Below are 25,843 nucleotides of genomic sequence, written 5' to 3'. Positions count from 1 at the left end.
AATCTGGAGACCCTTTCAGGGCTGTACTGAAGAACGCCTCCAGATCTATCCAGGCAGTGGAGCCTCTGTTTTGGAACGTAAGTGGTTGAGGCGTGCCTTTCATTGTAGCGATCCTCAGAGTCTGCGCTGCAGTTCCTGACAGAAGTCCTGAACTAATTCGGCAGGGGATACCCCTTGTCCCCAAGCAGCCAGCCTGACACCCAATGGCCTGGGTAAAAGAGGGAAGATTGCGGACTGACGCAGGCCAAAGCCATCATGACTACTGCCGAGAAACTGGGCACAGATCTTCATGATGCTCTGCCTGTGGTTGCACTCCAGCTGAACATTGAAGGAGTGAAAATCCTACCTGTTGACGAATAGTCTGCGATCTTCATATGGGGAACACAGGACAAAGCGTGTGCAGTCATTGATGTTCTAACCTGTGCTGTTCCAATTCTGCTGAAGCCCAGAGCCCTGTCCTCTTGTTTAACTACATAGGATATACAGCACAGAAACAGGCCATCTGGCCCAACCAGTACATGCCGCCATTTATGCTCCACTCAAGCCTCCTCCTTACTTTGGAAATCTAGTAAATTAGTTGCACTTGTTGCAGAGGACATTTGTGAGGTGCCCGATGCAACAGGGCACAACAATTTAACTTATGTTGATAATGTCAGCTGTTGCAACCTGGAATACCCTGGAGATGTAGAGCTTGAGAGGCACAGTGACTTGTACGTTACAGGCGGTGATGTACATGACATGGTGCGGTGCTACGGTTGGTCACATAACCCTGTAATCTGGTGAAGCTGGGCCACCGGACACACTTAAGTTGAGGTGGGATATTCTCTTGCGGAAACCCCGCATGGTGTACGGCCTCCTGTGCCTCTCCGCCTTTGCATTATTTGCCGACAGCTGCAGGCCTCAGCTCCCTTACTGCTCATTCTCCTCATCCTCCAGTCGCAATGGCAGCCCAAGCACTAAACCCATTTTTCATTAATCAGCACTGAAACAGTGCTGAAGCTTCTCAAAATCAGTTTTCCTCGAGTTTTGCAAACAGCTATCTCAACCACAATAGACCAAAAAAACCAACAAGCCAACTAGCAAACCAAAAAGACAAAGCATAGACTTACATGAGTGCAGCTGAGAATCCCTTTCACTATCACTGATGCAACCTTCTTGCTGACTGTTGGCGCCAAGAATTCAATTTGGGAAAGTGGACCTTTAACCTTAAACATTCATTCCCTCCATCACTGACATACCGTGCCTGCAGTGTGTAGCATCTACAAGGTACACTGCAGCAACTCACCAAGGCTTCTTCGGCAGCACCTCCCAAACCCACGACCTTTACCACCTAGAAGGACAAGGGCAGCAGGCACATGGGACCATCGCCACCTCCAAGTTCCTCTCCAAGACCCACACCTTCCTGACTTGGAAATATATCGCCGTTCCTTCACCGTCGCTGGGTCAAAATCCTGGAACTCTCTCCCTAACACTGTGGGAGCACCATCACCACACGGACTGCAGCGGTTCAAGAAGACACTTCTCACAGGCAATTAGGGATGGGCAATAAATGCTGGCCTTGTCAGCAATGCCCACATCCCATGAACAAATAAAAAAAGGTATAATATTGAAATGCGGCCCACGCTGCTTACAAACAGCTGCCTGGGATAACTTAAAGTCACCAGACACAATATGGCAATCAACGCGCTTCCGGGCAGATTGGGTGCAGGAGATTGCATCCCAGAATTTAACCCCCAAATGTAATTTTACACCCACAAAATGGCTGCAACGATGCTCAATTTCCCCCCCCCAGTCACAATGAGTCGAATGGCCTCCTTCTGATTCTATGAAACAGACATAGTCACTCCCTCAAATTGCATACATGTAGTGAAGTCTGCCAAAGCATCACTTGGTGCACGAATGGTTGAATTTACTTCCAGCATAGTGATCAAACTGATCAGCAGCACAAACGTGTCATTGAAGAAATCCAACTCCTCATGTGTCTCAATAAACTAACTGATTAAATTTGGTAAAAAAGAGTCTGAACTGGGCTGAAAAGTTAAGCTAACTACTCCTCATTTTCTGGTTTGTGCATTGTAATTATTCATTCATCTTAAATGCACTTCAAAAAAACTCCTTTTAAGTGTGCATCATTTACCGAGCAAGGGGTAGACACATAACCTCATCCCAGGCCTTTGTTTCTCCTGAATCCACCAACAGGAATGCGCAAAATATTGACCAACCCTTAACAACAACAACTTTTATTTATATAGCTCCTTTAACATAGTAAAAGTCCCAAGGCACTTCACAGCAGTGTTATAAGACAAAACAAATAAATTTGACACCGAGCCACATAAGAAGAAATTACAGCAGCTGACCAAAAGCTGGGTCAAAGAGGTAGATTTTAAGGAGCGTCTTAAAGGAGGAAAGAGAGGTAGAGAGGCGAAGGAGTTTAGGGAGGGAGTTCCAAGAGCTTAGGGCCCAGATGAAGGCTCGGCCACCGATGGTTGAGCGATTATAATCAGGGATGCTCAAGTGGGCAGAATTTGAGGAGCGCAGATATCTCGTGGGGTTGTGAGGCCGAAAGAGATTATGGAGATAGAGAGGGGCGAGGCCATGGAGGGATTTGTAAACAAGGATGAGAATTTTGAAATTGAGGCGTTGCTTAACCGGGAGCCAATGTAGGTCAGCGAGCACAGGGGTGATGGGTGAACGGGACTCGGTGCGAGTTAGGACACGGGCAGCCGAATTTTAACAACCAATGCTCCCTCTCTGCCTTGTCATTGTTTGAATGCTACCTTGGATACCATGGCTGAGCTCAAGAATTCATAATTCACAGGTTCAATCGTCATCCTACCACCTAGCTGCAGGATGTAATAAATCACCAATGCATAGTAGAACCATTCCATCCTTCGTATTTAATATTGCAGTGAATTTTATATTTAATGATGCATTTTACAATGTAGATGACTGCATTACAGCATATGCACAGAAAACTCAATTTATTTCCCTGAGTAATTATTTTTAAACTAGACTCCCATACTCTCCCACCCTCAAAGTTGCTGTTTCAATCATCATTAGCATTTCATTAATGTTGTTATTAGGAATTCTCTGGGTAATTACACTGAAAGGCTCCTATGATATTCAGATATAGTAAACAAAATTTCAAGAGAAACAGAAAGAAAGAACGACTTGCATTTATATAGTGCCATTCACGACCACCGGATGTCTCAAAGCACTTTACAGCCAATGAAGTACTGTTGGAGTGTAGTCACAGTTGTAATGTGGGAAACGTGGCAGCCAACTTGAGCACAGCAAGCTTCCACAAACAGCAATGTGATAATGACCAGATAATCTGTTTTTGTTAAATTGATTGCGGGATAAATATTGGCCAGGACACCGGGGATAACTCCCCTGCTCTTCTTCGAAATAGAACCGTGGGATCTTTTACATCTACCTGAGAGAGCAGATGGGGCCTCGGTTTAATGTCTCATCTGAAAGACGGCACCTCCGACAGTGCAGCACTCACTCAGCACTGCACTGGATTGTCAGCCTAGAATTGGGACTTGAACCCACTACCTTCTAACTCAGAGCTCTCCACTGAGCCAAAAAGTTTTGACATTGTTTTAATTTTTCTTTTCCTGTAATAATAGAACTCAAACTTACACCAGATGGACAAGTCATTGTGGCTGTTCTTTCAAGACAGATGGCAGAAATTGAAAGTACCTTTTAAAAATATGAAAAACAAAAATCTTTTTAGGTTGGGTTGTTGTAGATAAAGCTTGCGATTTGGCAGCTCTTTACTAAGTTAGAGTGGCTCTTGAGAATCCTGTGGGAAGACCAGCAATATGCTTCTTTTCCTTTGAAATTATCAGAAATATAGTCCTTTACAGTATTATGTATTTAATTAAATTAGAGAGGTTTGAAATTATCAAGATGACTAGAAAGGAGTTGAGACCAATGTATTTTCAATATTACAAGTACAACGTTCCGAATCCAGCAACCTCGGGGCCGAAGCCGTGTCGGTTTTTGTATTTTTCCAGATTTCGGGTCCGACATTAAAACAGCGCATGAGTCGGGCCAGCTCGTGACGAGGGGAACACGCGAGTCAGGTCGGGTTGGATCACACGTGGGTCGGGGGTCGAGGTTCATTCGGCAAGGCTCGGACCAATCGCACATCGGACAACTCCATCTGCAATGTGCTTTTCTAAAAGAAGGTCCGGTTTTCGGACAATTCCGGTTTTCAGAATTCCGGATTTGGGACGTTGTACCTGTACAAACTTACCATCTGTATGACACTGAATAACTAGCATCCAATGTTACAAAAATACAAAGGGCAATCATCTTCCAGCTACTGCCCTCAGCCTTGAGGAATTGGAGAGCCATTCTTGCTTTGGCACGGATCTAATGGGCTAGACCTGATGAGGACTATTAAAAGTCACAACTAAATCGAATTCACACCAAATTTGGGAGGCTTGAACAGTTCAGCGCTGAGAGTGCGGAAAATGGAGACTGAAAATGACAACGGGCACTATATCAAGAACCACCTTTAAAGCTGATTTGAGAGTGGACAGATGCAACATGAGTTGTGACCAGCACACACTCTAGTCCAGGAATCCACCATGTGGTCACTCACTGGGAATGAAAGATATTGTTTAACAAGTCTGAATTCTCTCATCACCTTTCACCTCAATGAGCTTAATGCACATATAACACCAATGAGAATTGCATATCTTCTGGAACTTTCAGAAGGTTTTCAGTTTTTCCAACACATCTGCAAAGATTATATTTCAGTCCTTCCTAAATCTTTTCCTCACACCTCCTGCCTCTAATTATCTTTTCTTCAAAGTCTCTGGTTCTTTCTAATTGATCACCATTCATTTTGACCCAAAAATCAAGGAAGCTTAATCAGTTAAAAAAAAAAATTCTAGATGCCCTCAAATACCTAACCTGGACAAACACATAACTTGGGGTGGGAATGAGCTGTACAGAACAAGGTGGACTAAGATCTGATTTTTAAAAATATGTTGAGTTAGTTGACCTCACATGGCATTAGGGAGCACTGCATTTGTCCTCAATATCCAGGCCTGATCATAATTCGGGGACCCCTGTTGCAAAGTGAGAGTCTGTAGATGTTGTGAGGACAACAGCATTGGGCTCATTGTAACAAATACAGCAGCTAACATGAAGACAGTCCACATTTAACCTTTCTTGATTAGACAAATCAGAACACCGTGGAAACCAACGTTCCCTCTCATTTTTGTTGAGTGCACGACCCCTTTAACAGACTGTGCGGCCCATTCAAAACTCCCTGCATGCACGGTTTTTCCATTTAAAAGTCGATGAGCTGGCTGCGTGGGAACTGCAGAGTGCTGTGCAGTCATGCAGCTTAAAGAAACATTGATGGAAACACTCGACAATAGAATTATGAGGGGTTTTGATAGTGTAGATAGGGAGAAACTGTTTCCACTGGCGCGGGAGCTGGTAACCAGAGGACACGGATTTAAGATAATTGGCAAAAAAGCTAGGGGGCAGATGAGGAGAAATCTGTATACTCAGTGAGTTGTGGAATGCACTGCCTGGAAGGGAGGTGGCAGCAGATTCAATAGTAACTTTCAAAAGGGATGGAAGAATTTGCAAGACTATGGGGAAAGAGCAGGGGAGAGGGGCTTATTGGTAGCTCATTTGATAGAATGGTTTCCTTCTGTACTTTACGAATTTAAGGGCGGGTAATTGGGGTCATTTGCGCCTTCTGTTAACGCCCCCCGGGGGCGCAAATGGCTTTTCCCCTGAGCGTGGTGCCGCTAACGACTCCCGCTAAATTCCGCAAAAGTTTAGCGGTGACAGTAACTGTAGCGTCCCGCTCCACTGCGCTGGCGATGACAACGTCATGAAGGGGAGGGCCCCTCCTACGTGGCCCAGTGCGTAGCACTGCGCCCTGCTCCCAACCCTTCCGTCCCGTTAGCGCCCCAGAGAGGAAGTGGAGCACGTTCTTTTCCTCTCGGGGGCGGTAACCCAAATTTCAAGAGCGGGGTGGGACTTCCGCGCCCACCGCAAAAAGTCCCGCCTCGCAGATGTTCCGCGCCCAAACGGGGCGCGACAGAATTTCTAGGCCTAAGGCTCTATGATCACTTAGCTTTAATGTTTTGGTCAACAAGCAATATATTGGTGAGTTTGTACCTCACAAGCACCTGCGTATTTTTGACAGTAATGGCTAAGATGACTCCATTAGGATCGAGCAAAGATATTTCCACTTGTGGAGAGACCAAAATGAGGAAACATGAAGATAAGATTGTCACGAATGAATTCAATAATGAATTCAGGAGAAACTTCTTTACCCAGAGAGTGGTTAGAATGTGGAACTTGCTACCACAAGAAGTAGCTGAGGTGATTACCATAGATGCCTTTAAGGGGGAGCTGGATAAACACATGAGGGAGAAAGGACTAGAAGATTATGCTGAAAGGGTTAGATGAAGAGGGGTGGGAGGAAGCTCATGTGGAGCAATGGCTTGTTTCTGTGCTGTACATTCGATGTCATTTTATGGGATTAACCTCCTTCCACATTTGTCAACAAGAACACAATCCACACCAAGCTGAGGCACCAGGTAACTGTGGTACAAAGCAGCCAGCAGTGGTCTGCTCTTTGCTTTCTGTGTTTTAAAAGGACGCAATGGGAGACAAAGAGTGAGAAGCCAAAAGCTTTCCCTGCCTGAAACTTCTGAAAAGCAGTTTGACGGACCCTTTCTGAGTTACACAGCTGAGGAAAGATTGCTCTAAGCGCTTCAGTCAATGCTGGTGTTTCAGACAAAGTTAGTGGACAGTCATAGCCTGTGAACTGAACCACTTCCTGGTTTGACCAGTCATGTGATCAGTTACTGCACTTTTCTGCAAGTTTAACAAGTCAGGTGCAAAGGGAGGAATTTCTGGGGCCTCAGCTTTGGCTCTGATTATCTGCCGTTGCCATCATGCACCACTCTGGGGGCAAGTACATCTTCCACCAGCAGCCAATCCTACCTGAATTAATTATGATTCATCACAGGTATAACTCTAGACTTCCGCCCTAAATTCCAGATGCCTACAGTAGAACTACACCACATCTGCATCAAAAAATCCTCGGAATTTTAGGCCCATGCATTTCCAAGAAACGTTTCTAATTGATTTATTGACCTGTTTTTTGCGGTCAGTGAAGAAGGAACGGCACTTGCGATTCACTACGCTTACTGCTGACCACAGACCTTTGATGGCCTTTTAAGCGCCAGCTTATTAGAGATTGTTTTCAGTGTGGCTCCCTCTGTAGGTGATCAGTGGCATGTGTGAACAGGCCAAGCAACATCGTGTCCCTTCAACCAATCAGACTGAAGAATCCTCACTGAGATAGGCTGGCTCCAATATTTCTGGGGAGGGAGTGGGGCGGTAGGTTTGAGTTTTGTAAACTCGGAAGAATGGGTTTCTCTCAGGTCCTGCCAACTTAAGACCTGATGAACATTTTTTTTGTCTCCCGGCCTCAGCTAGCCAGATTGAAAGGCTGGCTGGCAATCGGGCGGGTAGGCCTGCGACACCAGGCCGCAGTCGGGGAGCGGAGAGGAGGAAGGGAGGGAAAGGAAAGGCCAGGTCGGTGGGAGATTGTGGCTCCAGAGGGGAGATCGGATCGCAGGGGTGTCTGATCGCGGGTGGGAGCTGCTGATTGCAGGAGAGAAGCAGGTTTACTTGGTGGGCCGGGGGGTGGGGGGGGGGCGGAGCACCCCTGTTCCTGCTGGCCCATGAGCACTGCTGGAAAGGCAATTCCCTGCTGAATCCAGCAGTGCTTGCCTCCCTTCGGCTGCCGTGTTTCTCGAGACCCGGGAAACCCGACCAGCCAGGGTTAAATTTAAAATGGGGGTAAAATCTGAGGCACGCAGCCTCATTAGAATATTTAAATGAGTGCCTCACCTCCTGGGAGTGGATTGGTCACCTGCCCCGTTCTGCCTATGGAAGTGAATGGGTTCGAGTTTGAGTTTTTTAACATTTTAACATCCCACCTGACCTGAACCCACCCGTTTTTGGAGGTTAAAATCGCCCCTGCAGAGTCTAAACCGGAAATTGTAAATTAGAATATTTAATCCAGTGAAAAATCATTGTGAAAACGAAATAAAGAGAGCGAAAGAAAGATGAGATTAAGGGATGAAAGAGACAGAAAGAAACAGTAAAAAAATACTTTAATTTAAAAAATAATCTCCAACAATATTTAAATTCTGAAGAAAAGAGACTTCACACTTATAAAACTACATTTTCTGAGCAGTAATCACGCTATTAAAAATTCACTTACACCTGAATGCACTGGCCCTAACTTTCTCTGGCCTGTTTAGTGGGTAACTAACGGGTAAGTGCAGCAACTGCGCACCTTTCTTCTATTCACCAATTTAGCGAAGCTTATGGGAGAGCAGGGAAACTCGGACAACAACGTCCTGATTTCCGCCTTTTACTGTGCCGGTGTGGACTCCTTGGAGGGAGAGCGTGCGACGGCAAGCCACTGCAGGGAGCAGGGCATGCTGCTGCAGGAGGGCGACGGCTGCGAAGCCAGGTCCATGATTGCTGTGCGGGCAGGCACAGCAGGAGGGACGAAGGAGCGGCGAGAGATTGTAGAGGGATGTGATCGGGGCCCAGGAGAGGCGTGAGTTCGGGGCCCAGAAGAGGTGAGGGCCCAGGGGGCAGCTCGGGCCAGCCCACACTGCGATATGTGCGCGCATTAGATCCATGCAGCAGAGCTGGTCTCCAGTCGTCTTGGGTAATCCTTGCCACTGGACCAATACTTGGCTCTGTCAAGCCCGTGTGGTGGCTGGTGTGCAACGGCCGCCACACGTTAAAAAATCCACCCTTCAAGATGTAGTTCGGAATCTGGAATATTAGGTCCTTCATTGAAACACCTGTGAACTCATCCCTTTTTGCCGTGGGAGCAAGTCATCCTCGCTTCGAGGAACTGCCTATGATATGGTGAGTGGACTCCGGAAACTGCTGTTCGATTTACTCCCTAATAACGGTGAGCTCCATCAGCCTCGCCATTATTCTCAACGCAAAATCCAGGCCATTATTTTGCTTTTATATTACAGTCCTTGAATTACCCTGTGGCCGAGTGAGAAAGCATCCTGTTGAGAAAATAAACCAGGTTTAGCCGAGACGAAAGTCATGCTTCAGAGTTGACCCTGACTTTGTATCTACAGGGATTTTGAAATTTCTGCAGAATTGCAAGAAATGAGACTTTAGAGGACACACGCTGGCTATTTCACGCAAGTGCAACAACAAACATCGCGACATGGGCAAGCTCAGACTGTAACCTTGGGTTCCAAAATCCAGAAAAGGGACTGTGCGTTTGGATTCCCAGGCTCCTGCTCATCTCCATGTAGCTGCTTATCACTAGTGGAGAGTGGCTGTGTTCTGCACAAGAGAGATTGCACACTGTAAGATGGAATGTCATTAACATCCTTTTAAGAGACCCTCCGGTACCAAGAATTGCGATTAACTCGAAGAGCAGTTAATTATTTTTCTCTCCGTTTTCTCTTCCCTTTTTTTGAGCATTGAGTGAGGTTTGATAAAGCCATCAAGGGTACAGGCCTGCTGGATTCCTTGATCCCAGCAATTTGCAGCAGATTAATTAATCTTCACACACACATTAAAAAAAAATCATGAATAGAAAGATAAGTATAACGCCATACATATATTAAAGCTGATCCAAATTCTCTGCAGCTGGGTCCTGATAGAAAGGTTATGTTTCGGTTAGAGTGCTGTAAGATCACATTCCATTTGGATCACTATGATCTAAATTGGATGTGCTCTCCCAGCGCTTACATTTTACAGCTTTCTGAATTAAGTAGAAAGATCGAGTGATATTGAACTGTCAGTCTGTGCGCTCACTGGGTGCTATGGGCTTCTTAGTTTGCAGCCAATGCTGCCTTTAATATCATGAAGATAATGTTCTGTTCCTTTACCCCATTGCATCTGATGCAGTGCCTGTTCTTCACCATTTAAACACATATTTGGAGCTTTTGTACAAAAGGAGCTTCGAGGTGCAGACTGATTATGTTAATACGCTAAGGGAGAGAAATACATTGTTGTTTGCGCCTCCCGGCTTCTCACCCGGGGCGCTGGGCCACTACAGCCTCCCAGGAAATTCGGCGGACATTAACGGAGGCTCGAGCCAGTAGCGCATGGACCGCTGCATTGTCATCGGCGTGCACAGCGACCGGTTTTCGCCCCGTCACAAAGTCTGAGGGCCAAGGGCCGCAAAGCGGGCCCTACTCCACGCACGGGGCGAACATTAAAGGGAAGGTGCGCTGCACAATTTTGTCTAAACGGCCGACTCACCAGTCGCGGCCTTGCCGTGTCCAATCCCCCGGAGGTCCATGCCGCGATGTGGCAGCCTGGCACTCCGCTTCTGTGTCGGGCTGCTGTCACAGCACCCCGCCCCCCCCCCCCCCCGGGTGGTGAAGTGGTGGCCCCTTCCCCCGATGCAGTCGGCATTGTGGCCCACCCCTTTAACGGAAGGGGAGGGCCCTGTATTCCCGCCAGTGCTACGCGACACTCCGCGGCCCTCTGCGCAGCGCTGGCGAAGTCCCACGGTGAGCGCCCCAGCCCCACCCCCGAGAGGAAGTGGAGCGTACAACATTGCACTCCAATTCCTCTTGGGGGGTGGTAACCCCAATTTCACTGCCGGGGCGGTACTTTCCGTGCCGGGTGCAGAAGATTCCGCCTTGCAACGGTTACTGCCGGCACCCCGCCCCCCCCCCCCCTGAATTTCGACCCCTAACAGTTTCCTTTGAACTTTCCAAGGTAAAAGGAAAATAAAAATTTGACAATCCTGCCTTGGGGCTCATGGGGAGTTTTTTTTTAACTCCCCCGGATGGGTGGCAGAGGGGCAGAGTGTTAATAATTAAACAGTGGGAAACATGCTCCCCACTCACCTCCACTTCCAGTTTTAACGGAAGCAGGTTGTGGGGCTGGGGTGGGTAGGGAGAGTGACTAACCTGCTCTCCAAGGGCCAGTCCATCATTTAAATATTTTAATGAAGCTGCGTACCTCAAATTTAACCACAGTTTTACTTATAGCACCTACGGGTCGGGTTTCCCAGGGTTCGACGGCTGAAGGAAGGCGAGACCAGCCAAACGCAACAGGTAAATGGTTTTCCAGCACTGCTTGTGGGCCAGGAGGAGCAGGAGTACTTGCTCCCGGCCCGCCAAGTTATGCTGTTTCGCACTCCACGGGATGGATCCCGCGATCGCGCCCCCCCCCGATCTATCCACGACCCTCGATCTATCCACGACCCCCCGATCTATCCACAACCCCCCGATCTATCCACGATTCTCAATCTATCCACAACCCCCCGATCTATCCACGACCCCCCGATCTATCCACAGCCCCCACGATCTATCCACGACCCCCAATCTATCCACGACCCCCGATCTATCCACGAACCCACGATCTATCCACAACCCTCAATCTATCCACAACCCTCAATCTATCCACAACCCCCCCGATCTATCCACAACCCCCCCGATCTATTCACGACACTCAATCTATCCACAACCCCCCCGATCTATCCACAACCCCCCCGATCTATCCACAACCCCCCCGATCTATCCACAGCCCCCTGATCTATCCATGACCCCCCGATCTATCCACGACCCCCCGATCTATCCACGACCCCCCGATCTATCCACGACCCCCCGATCTATTCACGACCCCCGATCTATCCACAACCCCCCCGATCTATTCATGACCCCCGATCTATCCACAACCCCCCGATCTATTCACGACCCCCGATCTATCCACGACCCCCCGATCTATTCACGACCCCCGATCTATCCACAACCCCCGATCTATTCACGACCCCCGATCTATCCACGACCCCCGATCTATCGCTGACCCCCCGATCTATCCACGACCCCCCGATCTATCCACGACCCCCGATCTATCCACGATCCCCCGATCTATCCACAACCCCCCGATCTATCCACAACCCCCGATCTATCCACGACCCCCCGATCTATCCACGACCCCCGATCTATCCACGATCCCCCGATCTATCCACAACCCCCCGATCTATCCACAACCCCCCGATCTATTCACGATCCCCCGATCTATCCACGACCCCCAATCTATCCACGACCCCCAATCTATCCACGATCGCCCGATCTATCCACAACCCCCCGATCTATTCACGATCCCCCGATCTATCCACAACCCTCAATCTATCCACGACCCTCAATCTATCCACAACCCTCAATCTATCCATGACCCCCGATCTATCCACGACCCTCAATCTATCCACAACCCTCAATCTATCCATGACCCCCGATCTATCCACGACCCTCAATCTATCCACAACCCTCAATCTATCCACGACCCCCCGATCTATCCACAACCCCCCCGATTTATCCACAACCCCCCCGATCTATCCACAACCCCCCCGATCTATCCACAACCCCCCCCGATCTATCCACAGCCCCCTGATCTATCCACGACCCCCCGATCTATCCACGACCCCCCGATCTATCCACAACCCCCCGATCTATTCACGACCCCCCGATCTATTCATGACCCCCCAATCTATCCACGACCCCCCAATCTATCCACGACGCCCCGATCTATCCACGACCCACCGATCTATTCACGACCCCCGATCTATCCACGACCCCCTGATCTATCCACGACACCCCGATCTATCCACGACCCCCGATCTATTCACGACCCCCGATCTATCCACGACCCCCCGATCTATCCACGACCCCCCGATCTATCCACGATCCCCCGATCTATCCACGACCCCCGATCTATCCACAACCCCCGATCTATCCACGACCCCCCGATCTATCCACGACCCCCGATCTATCCACAACCCCCGATCTATCCACGACCCCCGATCTATCCACAACCCCTGATCTATCCACGATCCCCCGATCTATCCACGATCCCCCGATCTATCCACAACCCCCGATCTATCCACGACCCCCCGATCTATCGCTGACCCCCCAATCTATCGCTGACCCCCCGATCTATCCACGACCCCCCGATCTATGGCTGACACCCCGATCTATCGCTGACCCCCCGATCTATCCACGATCCCCCGATCTATCCACGATCCCCCGATCTATCCACGACCCCCCGATCTATCCACAACCCCCGATCTATCCACAACCCCCCGATCTATCCACGATCCCCCGATCTATCCACGATCCCCGATCTATCCACGACCCCCCGATCTATCCACAACCCCCGATCTATCGCTGACCCCCCGATCTATCCACGACCCCCCGATCTATCCACGACCCCCTGATCTATTCAGGACCCCAGATCTATCCACAACCCTCGATCTATCGCTGACCCCCCGACCTATCCACGACCCCCCGATCTACCCACAACCCCCCGATCTATCCACAACCCCCCCGATCTATTCACAACCCTCCAGATCTATCCACGACCCCCCGATCTATCCACGACCCCCCGACCTTTCCACGACCCCCCGATCTATCCACGACCCCCCGATCTATCCACGACCCCCCGATCTATCCACGACCCCCCGATCTATCCACGACCCCCGATCTATCCACTACCCCCGATCTATCCACGACCCCCGATCTATCCACGACCCCCCGACCTATCCACTACCCCCGATCTATCCACGACCCCCGATCTATCCACGACCCCCGATCTATCCACGACCCCCGATCTATCGATGGCCCATTATCTATCCACGACCCCCCGATCTATCCACGACCCCCGATCTATTGATGGCCCATGATCTATCCACGACCTCCTGATCTATCCACGACCCCCCGATCTATCCACGACCCCCTGATCTATCGATGGCCCATGATCTATCCACGACCTCCTGATCTATCCACGACCCCCCGATCTATCCACGACCCCCTGATCTATCGATGGCCCATGACCTATCCACGACCTCCTGATCTATCCACGACCCCCCGATCTATCCACGACCCCCGATCTATCCACGACCCCCGATCTATCCACGACCCCCGATCTATCCACAACCCCCCGATCTATCCACGACCCCCGATCTATCCACGACCCCCGATCTATCCACGACCCCCGATCTATCCAAATCCCCCCGATCTATCCACAACCCCCCGATCTATCCACGGCCCCCGATCTATCCACGACCCCCGATCTATCCACGACCCCCGATCTATCGATGGCCCATGACCTATCCACGACCTCCTGATCTATCCACGACCCCCCGATCTATCCACGACCCCCGATCTATCCACGACCCCCGATCTATCCACAACCCCCCGATCTATCCACGACCCCCGATCTATCAACGACCCCCGATCTATCCACGACCCCCGATCTATCCAAATCCCCCCGATCTATCCACGACCCCCGATCTATCCACGACCCCCGATCTATCCACGACCCCCGATCTATCCAAATCCCCCCGATCTATCCACTACCCCCGATCTATCCACGGCCCCCGATCTATCCACGACCCCCGATCTATCCACGACCCCCGATCTATCGATGGCCCATGATCTATCCACGACCTCCTGATCTATCCACGACCCCCCGATCTATCCACGACCTCCTGATCTATCCACGACCCCCCGATCTATCCACGACCACCCGATCTATCCACGACCCCCTGATCTATTCAGGACCCCAGATCTATCCACAACCCTCGATCTATCGCTGACCCCCCGACCTATCCACGACCCCCCGATCTACCCACAACCCCCCGATCTATTCACAACCCTCCAGATCTATCCACGACCCTCCGATCTATCCACGACCCCCCGACCTTTCCACGACCCCCCGATCTATCCACGACCCCCCGATCTATCCACGACCCCCCGATCTATCCACGACCCCCGATCTATCCACGACCCCCGATCTATTGATGGCCCATGATCTATCCACGACCTCCTGATCTATCCACGACCCCCCGATCTATCCACGACCCCCTGATCTATCGATGGCCCATGATCTATCCACGACCTCCTGATCTATCCACGACCCCCCGATCTATCCACGACCCCCGATCTATTGATGGCCCATGATCTATCCACGACCTCCTGATCTATCCACGACCCCCCGATCTATCCACGACCCCCTGATCTATCGATGGCCCATGATCTATCCACGACCTCCTGATCTATCCACGACCCCCCGATCTATCCACGACCCCCTGATCTATCGATGGCCCATGACCTATCCACGACCTCCTGATCTATCCACGACCCCCCGATCTATCCACGACCCCCGATCTATCCACGACCCCCGATCTATCCACGACCCCCGATCTATCCACAACCCCCCGATCTATCCACGACCCCCGATCTATCCACGACCCCCGATCTATCCACGACCCCCGATCTATCCAAATCCCCCCGATCTATCCACTACCCCCGATCTATCCACGGCCCCCGATCTATCCACGACCCCCGATCTATCCACGACCCCCGATCTATCGATGGCCCATGATCTATCCACGACCTCCTGATCTATCCACGACCCCCCGATCTATCCACGACCTCCTGATCTATCCACGACCCCCCGATCTATCCACGACCCCCCGATCTATCCACGACCCCCCGATCTATCCACGACCCCCCCGATCTATCCACAAACCCCCCGATCTATCCACGACCCCCCCGATCTATCCACGACCCCCGATCTATCCACAACCCCCGATCTATCCACGACCCCCACACGATCTCTCTGGCTCCCCCAATCTATCTGCGCTCCCTCCGGCACATAATCTCTTCCTCCTTCCTCTCCGCTGCCTGGCTTCCGGGTTTCCCAGTCGCTCTAAATCCCTAGCTCCCTATCAGCTTCCCTGTGAATATTGTGGCCATAAACTCTGAACTGCAGCCCCGATTTTAACTTAAGAGCACACATCAGGGCAGGCAGGGATTGGGGCTAGTCAGAAGCCTCCATGACATCATCAGAATTAGCTCCTAGGCCTCGCTTCAATATGATTGATGGGCTGCCCGATTCCCAACGCAATCGGGTGGGCCCACTTTATGCATACAATCTCCAGCGGGCCTCCCGAGACCGTTTAAAGTGCCAGTGCACCTCTCAAAGCGAGGTCACATTTCCTGCTGGTATGTTCGTTACAGCAGTCCATTTGGCTCCTTGAGCCTGCTCCGCCATTTAATAAGATCATGGCTGATCTGATCTTGGCCTCAACTCCACTTCCCTGCCCGCTCCCCATAACCCTTGACTTCCTCTCCTCCATCACATCCTTCAGCATACTATCACAAGTTCACACTGCTGCACCTCACTTTCTCACACCAAACAAACTTACCTCTGTCTCTGCTCCTTTCACACCACACATTAAGAGCATTCTCTCCTCACATTTTAGCACTGGCCCAACCACCAACTCCTCCCAGCACTCTTTCCGCACTTCACGTTCCACTCCCTTGGCATTATATAGGTCAATCTCCTCATCCTCACTCCATCTTCTCCAGCTCTCACCACATGCATTGTATGCACAAGCCCTTCAACTCTCCACCTTATCTTTTCAGCAGATACACTTCCTCTCACTCTATCTGCAGGACAAGACAGGGCAGAATGTGAGGGAGGGGATCAAGTTCGAGGAGCTGATCCCAACAGCATAGCCTCTCGCCCAACAAGCCCTGGGTATTAGTGGAAGGTGAGGCCAGCAGGGTTACCTCAAGGTATTACTTGCAACACCTCATTCACCTCAACAAGTATTCAACAACTTCGCAACTTCCAGCTGCATTCTCAAGACTAATAGAAAAGCAAAATTCTGCAGATGCTGGAATCGAAACGTTAACTCTGTTTCTTTCCACAGATGCTGCCTGACCTGCTGGGATTTCCAGCATTTTCTGTTTTATTCTCAGAACTAATGTCCATCTCCTCAGTGCCATTCTTACTCTTGTCCCTTATCTCTCGGTCCTTCCCAGCAGCAAGAGCTTTGTAAAGAAGACATCCCGGGGGAGGACAATCCACCTGAGGATGCATTGCCATGTATTGCATCCCTCCCAAGCACCAGCACAGACATTGAGGTTCTACATTGGTTAGATAGTGAGGTAGAGATTTTATTTAATTCACTGAATTTCAATCTCCCAGCTGCAATGGTGGGATTTGAACTCATGTCTCTGGATCATTTAATCCAGACTGCTGGATTACTAGTCTAGTAACATTACCACGATGCTACCATTCCCTCCATAGCTCTACAGGTGAGGAACAATGCCACTTTTACAAGCATCGCACTCCATTTGAATTCTTCTTCTTAGGCAGTCGCCCCAAGTTGAGGATGACTTGCTTCCACACTAAAATGAGTTCTAAGGTGGCTGATGAGACCAATGCGGGATCTACAGTCTCTGTCACAGGTGGGGCAGATGGTGGTTGGAGGGACGGGTGGGTGGGGTGCTTGGGTTGTAGCACGCTCCTTCCGCTGTTTGTACTTGGCTTCCGCACGCTCCCAGCGAAGCGACTCGAGGTGTTTGGTACCTTCTCGGATGCTTCCCCTCCATTTTGAGCGGTCTTGGGCCAGGGATTCCCAAGAGTCGGTGAGCAGGTTACATTTTTCAAGGAGGCTTTGAGGGTGTTCTTGAAGCGTTTTCTCTGCCCTCCTGGGACTCGCCTGCCGTGACGTGGTTCGGAGTAGAGCACTTGTTTCAGGAGTCGATTATCGAGCAATGTGGCCCATCCATCAGAGCTTTGAATGACAAGCATGCACTCTGACCTGCACAATTTTCCAATATTAGCTGATACAGGGCACCTGGGTGCATTTGCAGCAGAATGTCCCCGGTTAGGTTTATTGAAGAGGACAACACACCATCTGGACACTGTGAGAAATGTAACATTGTATCCGCATCGGTTCCAAAATCAGAATTTGCTAGAATTTGAATTTGACATTCTTTCTTTGTTAGTCACATACAACTTACCACTTTCAACTACTAGTAGCAGTATTAGTATTAGGCAGTCCCTTGTATCAAGGATGATCCGCTTTCACACCAAAACAAGATGAGTTCACAGGTGTTTCAATGAGGGATCTGACATTCCAGGTCCCGAACTATATGTTGAAGGGTGGAAGATGCCTGTGCATGGATACTTTTAACGTGGGGGTGCACACCATACTGACACAGCACACACAACCATTTTACTGCCAACACAGTATTTGATGTTTCTTGAAAGTTGAAACAAAATAATTTCACGTTTTCTGCACGGAATTCTGTGAACTTTAAAAGGGATTGTAAAGTAAGAATAGCTCTGCGCCTGATCTTTGACAAAAAACATGACTCAAACTGCTGCAGGTGCAAGTCGATCATGTGAGGGACATTTCAGTGTCGTTGTCTTAAAAGTTTTCATTTAAAATAAATGTGGAACAGATAGAGAGAAGTTGGAGTGCTGCGTGACAGATTGAAGGAGACAGAGGTTTCTAGTTAATGGGATGAATATTTAAACGATTGAATGGAATGTATGTTTGTAAGAAGTGTAAAATATGGAATTAGTCAAAGTTGTTCCTGAAACTTTTCCAAGAGTTATCATTTCTTCTTTACAAACAATCCTGCCGCAGTTATCCACCTTCCAACTTTCCCATGACATGTTTTCCTCTCTGGCTCCCCACAAAGCCACATACATTTCCCAGCCAAGAGGAGAGCTGAAAAGCCTCTGTCAATGCTGATCCGTAACTGCCTTTAGGAGGTGTACAGGACTTATAAAGGTGTCTAGCCCTCTAATGGTATTGCCCTCTGTTAGGTGACTGCTACTGAAAGTATAGCTAAGATTGACACTGTGGGAATTATGGGTATAAACCTACTTCCTCTCTACTCAATAGGCCTGATTTTAACCTTTCCCACCGGGACAGGAATGCAGCGGGCAGGGGGATAAAATGGCGGTCACGTGCTTGCGCGCCTGCCGCCATTTTAACATCAATGTTCAGGGCGACCCAGCACAGGTAGGCGGGGGCCCTCATTAGTATTTAAATGTCACAATCCCATCATTCGAGCCCCGACATGATTTTAGATGTCAATTGTTGCCGTGACACCCGGTGCCCGAGCCGCCGGTGAAAGCCAGCAGCAAGCAGGAGTGGGGCCAAGAGCGGCCAACAAAAGTCATTCTTTTTTAACTTCTTTTCGGTTTCCTTGTGGACAGGAAAGAGCAGGGTGTGTCTCCGGGCCTGACAAGGAAACATTGGGGCCCATTTTAACCTTAACACCCCCCACCCCCGACAGGAACATGGTGGCATCCATTGAAATCCGAGGTACATGATATCAGGTGGGCTGTCAAACTGGCGATCCACTCCATCCCGTGGGTTTCCTGCCCAGCGAGTGGGTTTACAATTACCATGGGTCTCCCCTGTCCCGGCTTCCCTTCCTTTCCCCTCATCCCCCAACAACGATTGCCCCTTTCCCCAATTAACTGATGCCGGGGATAGTTCCTCGAGTTGCCTGCAGCGCCCTCCTGCTGGCTGAAATCCCACTCACAACTGCTTGCCTGGTGGTGTTCTCTGCCGGGTTCGGCCAGGAGTTTAAATAGCTGCGGTGAACCAGACGATATACAGCCAGCCTCGGACCATGCGCGCCGCACTTATACCTTGACTTACAATTGGGCCTTACTTTTCAATAATGTGCCATTAACATATGCAAAATATCAAAGATTTAGTGTCAATTAGAGATACTTCAAATGTTGCCAATTTCACAACGATTTTTGAATATTTCTCCAGGTAATGTGTGCAGTGTAAAATGAATATATTGAAAATCATTTCTCTGCTAGACTTGCCCAGTCTGCCTCTCTTCCCAGTCTCCCTCTCTCACCCTGACCCCACCAACCCCAGACCCCCATTTTCAACGCCTGTCTTCAGTTGTCCTTGCTCATCTATGCCTGACCCCCATTCCCCCCCCCCCCCCCACTGTCACTCTGTCCCCCACCCCAATCCACTGCCTCAGTCATTGGTCACCCTAGCCCTGCAGCGTGTGATGCCATGGAACAGGTGGCGAGGTATCGTATCTTGGAGGTGTCGTCACTGCTATAATGTAGGAAATGTGGCAGCCATATTGCGCGCAGCAAGCTTCCACACAAAGCAATGTGATAATGACCAGATAAACTCTTTTAATGATTTTGGTGAGGACACAGAGGTGAACTTTCCTGCTCTTCTTCAAAATAGTGCCATGGGATTTTTTGCATCCACCCAAGAGAGCAGACAGGGCCTCGGCTTAATATCTCATCTACAAGATAGCACCTCCGACAGTGCAGCACTCCCTCAGCACCGCACTGAAGTGTCAGCCTGGATTATGTGCTCAAGTCTCTGGAGTGGGACCCCACAACCTTCTGACTTGTAGGTGAGAATGCTACCCACTGAGCCACAGTTAACACTTCTGTATAGTCTAAGATAGCATGCATGTCCGAATTAAGTCATCGGGCCGTGACCGCCATTTAATTAGGCCCCCGCTTCTCTGGGGCCTCCCGTGCCTGCTTTAAAGTAAGTGAAGATATTGCATCTTCACACTCTTCCCTGCCACAAGGCTACACATCACTTGGCTTATAATATTTTGGCAAGGCCATTAGCACTGCATCACTCAGACAGGAGCTGGCAGTGGGCCAGATAGTCCATCGTTTGCAGCTCATCATCACAGTTGCACATCACTGAGTCGCTGTCATTGTAATCCCATTCCCGCATCATTACTTTTGAACAACTAGTACCCATGCGTAAGCGATTGAGGCATTGCCGGATTGGTCACGGCTCAGTGGCTCCAGCTGAGAGATGCTGATCTGATTCAATATTCAGACGATGGGGCTTATTCTGTAGATGATTCACCCAGGCGTTAATTCCCCATTTTTTATATTGGAGTCAAAAGAGCAGGACCACAGCTCTGGCGCTCTGTTCGTTTGCTTGCCAGATATGGGAACACTCCATCCAAGCAAAGAAATTGAACTCGGTTCTTAATCTCTGCTGCTGTTGTATTACTAGCTGCCTTAAATTGTGTATTATCAGTATTCCACCTCCGCACATATGAAGAACAGCCATAGCCAGAGCCAAAAGAAACAATCTGATGATCTTCGCTATCTATTGTTCCAGCACCATGCTGCTGATTGAAGAAAACTTCTCCCCTGATCAGGGAGAATGTGTTTTTTTACGTTAAATAAATAACACCCAAAGGGAGCTAGAGTTTTGAAACATTACACGAGCATGAGCTGAACTGATTGCACCAAATGATTTTCATCACATTCGGTGTTCTGTATGTTTCAGCTTCGCCCACTTAAGGGGAAACGAGATAAGTACTACTTCCTGATCGCTGCCGCTCCCGGACACCACGTCCCCGGGATCCATGACCCCCTGACCTCCAGGCTCCCCAGCCTGGCCTCGGCGCCTGATCTCCATTGCCCCGTTTCCGAGTTCCCCAAACTCCCGGGCTGCAGGCCGCTGACGACTGACACTTCCCTCCCACCAAACAATCGATCACCCCGACCACAGATTGTAACCCCCTCCAACCCCCTGCCCCCTCACCAAGAGGCTCGTGATTACCCTCCACCCAGAGCCCTGCGATGCCCCCGAGGCCTACCATCCTCCCGAGGCCTGCGATCCCACCCAGAATCATAGAATGATACAACACAGAAAGAGGCCATTCGGCCCATCGTGTCCGTGCTGGTCAATAAAGAGCTATCCAGCCTAATCCCACCTTCCAGCACTAGGTCCGTAGCCCTGTAGGTTACGGCACTTCAAGTGCACATCCAAGTACTTATTAAATGTGATGAGGGTTTCTGCCTCTTCCACCCTTTCAGGCAGTGAGTTCCAGACCCCCACCACCCTCTGGGTGAAGAAAGTTCTCCTCAACTCCCCTCTAATCCTTCTACCAATTACTTTAAACCTATTCCCCCGGATATTGACCCCTCTGCTATCCACTCTATCTAGGCCCCTCAAAATTTATACACCTCAATTAAATCTCCCCTCGGCCACCTCTGTTCCAAAGAAAACAACTCCAGCTTATCCAATCTTTCCTCATAGCTAAAATTTTCAAGTCCTGGCAACATCCTCGTAAATCTCTTCTGCACCCTTTTTAGTGCAAACACATCTTTCCTGTAATGTGGTGGTCAGAACTGCACGTAGTACTCCAACTGTGGCCTAACTCGTGTTTTATGCAGTTCAAACATAACCTCCCTGCTCTTGTATACTATGCCTCGGCTAATAAAGGAAAGCATTCCGTATGCGTTTTTAACCACCTTATCGACCTGTGACACTCAGTGAAAGAGCTATCCAATTAGTCCCACTCCCATGCTTTTCCCCTTTGCCGCTGATATTCTTTCCTTTTCAAGTATATGTCCACTTCCCTGGTCCCAGGAGAGCTCGAGACTGCTGGCACAATGTCACTCGAGACCCAGACATGGATTCCCTCGACGAAGGCAGATTAGCGCGAGGAGGAGGAGCAGCCACGCAGGAGGCGTGTTCCCATCCGAACCCTGCAAGGGAAGCACAACGCTGACTCATAGCTGCCCGGTTCACGTAAGTCAATGCCCACTTAAGCCTGCATCTGGCCATTTCCATAGGCCAACCTGTGAGCCCGCTCACACATCATTCCCGCACACTGAAATGAGAGACCTGATCACCAATTCCAAACACTAAATAAACATTTATTAAAACCCAAACAATGGGTCTCCAAAACACCCACATAATTCATCAGTACCCTTGTCCAATTCTTTATTACCCCCTGCAATCTATGAGAAACAACTTCAAATGAGCTTATTAGCATCTTAACTACCTATCGATGTCAGCTGTGGCTCAGTGGGTAGTGCACTTGCCTCTAAGTCAGAAAGTTGTGGGTTCAAATCCCACTCCAGGAACTTGAGCACATAAAAAATCAAGGTTAATGTTATGTATTTAACCCCTTGTAACCTGCTCACATCTGACCACCAGAGGGGCCTACCTGTTGGAGTCACAGTATATAAGCAGGCCACCCGCAAGGTACCTGCACTCTGGAATCTTAATTAAAGGAGCTAAGGTCACGCTAAGCTCATTACAGACAGTACTCAGTCTGACCATTTATTATGAGGATAACAATTGACACTCCAGTGCAGTGCTGATGAAGCATTGCACTGTCGGAGGTGCCGTCTTTCAGATGAGATGTTAAACCGGGGTCCTGACGGCTCTCTCAAGTGGGTGTAAAAGAGATCCCGTGGCACTATTTTGAAGAAGAGCAGGGGAGTTCTCCCCAGTGTCCTGGCCAATATTTATCCCTCAATCAACATCACAAAAACAGATTATCTGTTCATTATCACATTGCTGTTTGTGGGAGCTTGCTTGTGCACATGTTGGCTGCCGCGTTTCCCATAGAACAACAGTGACTGCACTCCAAAAGTACTTCATTGGCTGTAAAGTGCTTTGAGATGTCTGGTGGTCGTCAAATGCGCTATATAAATTCAAGTCTTGCCTTCTTTACCAATAAAAATACTTCAAACACAATATTTAATGTAATCATTTTACAAATCTTTCTATAGAAATATAATAATTTATGTTCGGTCCTCATGACTGGGGAAGCCCAACCCGAGTAGGATTCATCAAGTGCCTCTCCTTAACGAGGTCCTGTCAGTCTAAGGCAGTTATTAATAAGGACAAAGGATATAGATGCATTAGAAAGGGTTTGGAAAAGGGTGAACAGAATTATGCTCGACCTTGGCAGGGAGAGTGAGATTGCCCTCCTCCCCAAACGGGACAGATAATTCGAATTAAATGAATCTTCTCCACCCAAATCCGTGGGGTGGAAAATAGCGGGAAATTTCCATCTATTGCTGTTTTAATTCGTTGCGGTGGTGTTTAGGACCGCTGAGGGGTGAAAGTGCGTCAGGAACGGGGCGAAAGGCGGGCGGTGTCATCATTGCCGCGCTGAGCATCTCAGTGCAACGCTTATGACATCAGTGCGACGTGGATGTGCTGCATCATGCTGATGCGTCACAACGTCCCTCCCCTGCAGTTAAAGGGGAGGGCCGCTGCTAACTCTGCAGCCACTTTAGTGGCACCCACTGGGCCATCAGGGAGGGTTTCGACCGGGCCAGTGGACCGGTACCCAAGAGGGGGTGCCGGGATGCCTATTGGCGGTCCGGCTGAACCCGTGGCCGCCATTGTCGGGCTGACTTCAGAGTCGGCCTACAATTAAAATAAAATGCTGGCCATGGTGGTGCGCCCTCCCCTTTAAGGGTGGACGGGCTGTCTATCCACTGGCAGTAAAACCCTGTCGGGACACCGACCGGTGACTGCTCCACGCTCGCGGAGCAATTTCCCTCGCGGGGCGGAAAAGGGTCACAGCCAGGCAGTAAGGGACGGGAACACGAGGCGCGACAGAAACCCGTTACTCCGCCCCCGACCTGGGGTCAATTTTGGATGGGTCGGCCCAAGCGCCTGCCCCAGGTTGGAAAGGCCTTAAAGAGGCCTTAAAGAGAGGGCAAATTTCGGCCCCTGGAGTCTAAGTCACGAAGAAAGGTTCGAGTGATTTTTGTTGGAGAACAGACGGAGAAGAGACATGGTACAGGTTTTCATCGGATGAGCGGACTCAAGCACAGAATTCACAAGCCTTAAACAATATTAGAGACAAAAAAAAATATTTTCCCCACAGGATAGCAATAAGTAATTGATTCGGGTTCAACTCATTCCTTTAAAAAGGAGCTGGATTGATAGTTGTTGAAAATAGAAAGCTATAGGAATAGTTGAAAAATTTTGTTTTGTCAAGGGAGATTGGGGAAGAAAGTCAATGGTCCTTAAAGGGGATATGTGAGGGAAATGTATGATAATCACCTAGACTTTGCATGGAGTGGGTTTGATGGGCTGAATGGTCTTTTATCATTTTGGATTTTCTTATGTTCTTGTGACGTTCTGGTCGATGTATTATCAGGACATAATTCGTCGTTACACTGCTCATTTTTTCAAATGGGACTTCCAGAAAGTGATTACTTTATTAGAGTGGTTGGATTAAATGGGATCTACTTTATTGTACAGGGGGAATTTGCACAGCAAGGAGCCTTTGGCACAAACCAATTCATAATACCAGAGCTTGGATAGAAATGTAACCATGAATATTATACTTTCAAAATTCCATCAGAGAAGCACACCCAGGGGAGGTTCTCTCCAGAGATCCATCCACTGCTTTACAAATCGCTGAGAATCAATTTGGTGAATTTTAAAGTCAAGTAGTTCTGGGACTTTACCAATATCAAATGCAGCAAAAGCAAACTGCCCTACAGGGAGCGAAACACTCCATTCATTATAAACATTGAAAGAGTTCGTCAACCCATTTCATTTCATCCTTCGACAATATTAACCTTATCATTACAGCATTTGGGTGCTTAAGGAACACGAGTAGGCCATTCAGCCTCTCGAGCCTATTCCGCCATCCAATTCGATCATGGCTGGTCTGTATTTTAACTCCATTTACCCGCCTTGGTTCTGTAATCCTTTGCCCCCCTGCCTCACAAAAATATATCAATCTCAGTTTTGAAATTTTTAATTGTTCTCGCCTTGACAGCTTTTTGGGGAATGAGATTGCGATTACCATGATGCTTTGTGTGTAGAAGTGCTTCCTGACATCACACCTGAACGACCGAGCTCAAATTTTAAGGTTATGCCCACTTGTTCTGGATTCCATCACCAAAAGATGTAGTTTCTTTCTGTTGGCACGACGCTACCAATTCCTTTACTCATCTTAAACACCGCAATTAGCTCCCCCTTAATCATCGAAACTCAAGGGAATGCAACCTGTCCTCAAAATTTAACCATTTTAGCCCTGGTATAATTCTGGTGAAGCTGCACTGTGCCCACTCCAAGATCAGCTTATCCTTCATGATGGGGTCTCGCTTTATTTAACTGTAACATTGGGGAATTCGAACCCCCCAAAACAGGTGGGTTTGGTTTGGG

Source organism: Pristiophorus japonicus, chromosome 15 (genome assembly GCF_044704955.1).
Source record: "Pristiophorus japonicus isolate sPriJap1 chromosome 15, sPriJap1.hap1, whole genome shotgun sequence".
In the NCBI taxonomy this organism is placed as follows: Eukaryota; Metazoa; Chordata; class Chondrichthyes; family Pristiophoridae; genus Pristiophorus; species Pristiophorus japonicus.
Note: the sequence above shows the minus strand (reverse complement) of the source record.